A 1,904-nucleotide genomic window follows, 5' to 3' on the forward strand; every position below is an offset into this window, starting at 1 on the left:
GTGCAGGCTCCGTTCGAAGTAAAGATAGCCACGCCAATTCTAGTGGTAGTGTAAGCCATAACACCGTTCCATACAAAGGCTATACCATGGGACTACACAGCAGAGGCAAGAAGGAAAGGCAAGGTTATGTTTGGAGAAGCTATTGCGGCACAGGGTATGACGAGAACTGGTAGAGTTTATACCTCGGAGCATTTGGCCGAGTCAAGCAAGTAGGCCTTTAGTCGGCTAACCATCACTGAAACTGGACCCGATGATCTCTAGAGAAAGATACAAGCCAAGGAATACTCAGTCATTGACCAGCTGAACAAAACACCGGCACAAATCTCTATCCTAGCTTTGCTATAAAATTCCGATGCACATAAGAACGCCTTGTTAAATGTGCTGAGTGAGGCATATGTACCGAGCAACATCACCGGAGGAGAGATGGCAAATATGGTAGGACAGGTATTGGAAAGTCACAAGATCACTTTTCATGAAGATGAGCTGCCACCAGAAGGATTGAGTCACAACAAGGCATTGCGTATCACCGTGCAATGCGAAGATTATTTTATCACCAGAATCCTAATTGATGGAGGGTCCAGTCTCAACATCTGTCCGTTGGTAACACTCAGGACATTAGGAAAAGGGCCGCATGAGATCAAGGACGGGGCCATCAACATCAAAGCTTTCGACGGGTCTCAAAGGTCCACCATTGGGGAAATTAGCTTGTGTTTGCATATGGGGCCTACTTGGTTTGATGTGGATTTTCAAGTGATAGACGTGCCGACATCTTACAATTTGTTGTTGGGATGACCATGGATTCATGCCGCGGGGGCTGTAGCATCCACGCTACATCAGACAGTGAAGTTTGAGTGGAATCACCAGGAGGTGATCATTCACGGCGACGGTAGAAACCCTATATACAGTCACCAGACCATCCCAACAATCGGAGGCAGAAGAAAGATAGGTGGGGAGACCTACCACCACATCGAGCGAGTCAATGCCGTTGATAAGGACAAATGGTGGGACAACAAAATTGAAAGCATATTGAACTAGAGCGGATATGAACCTGGCAAGGGACTTGGCAAGAATCTCCAAGGAATCGCTAAGCCCATAAAACTAAAGAAGCATGGCACCACCTTCGGTCTGGGATATGAGTATACTTGGAAAGAATTCAATGACTGGTCGCCACCATGGCGCGGTCCCTACTACCCATTGGAGCAGCCAATACCACGCTTGGAGCAGACTTTCCAACCGGCCGAAGTTATCTGCGGGTCAGAAGAAGAAGAAGTATTGGCAGCAGTGAGGAATTTGTTCCTGGAAGACGATGACATGGATTGTTGTGTCGTTTTCGAGGAAGAGGGGGAGGAAGGCCCTTCCATACAAGCTGTAAGCAGAGGAGCACGCCTCAATAACTGGACTATCAGAACCACCAAAGCCCGACGAGCCTCGGGGTAGCAAGGCTGAACAAGCATCATGCACTATCTTTTATTTTGCTAGTTAACTTTCCTTTCGCATTTTAATTTCGCAAAAGAGCTCCAATGTTCAAAAACAGTTATGGAATTTATCAAAGCATTTTGGTTTCCTTATAAATCTTACTCATATTATTTTATCTCATTACTTTATTTATACAGCATTACTATTACATATCTTGATGAACCAATGACTGTGACATGCAACGAGATAATGCAACAAACGGACATAGATTCAGAAGAAGATGATATACCGAAAGAGATTGTTAAAGAAGTTGAGAATTTTGAGAACAGACCTAAGTCCAATTTGGACGAGATTGAGATTGTTAACCTGGGAGATGCAGAAAATGTCAAAGAAACACGAATCAGCGTTCATTTGTCACCATCAGAAAAGGAAGAATACACAGAATTCCTAAAGGAGTACGAGGACATATTCGCCTGGTCGTACGATGA

This window comes from Nicotiana attenuata, unplaced genomic scaffold (genome assembly GCF_001879085.1).
Source record: "Nicotiana attenuata strain UT unplaced genomic scaffold, NIATTr2, whole genome shotgun sequence".
NCBI lineage: Eukaryota > Viridiplantae > Streptophyta > Magnoliopsida > Solanales > Solanaceae > Nicotiana > Nicotiana attenuata.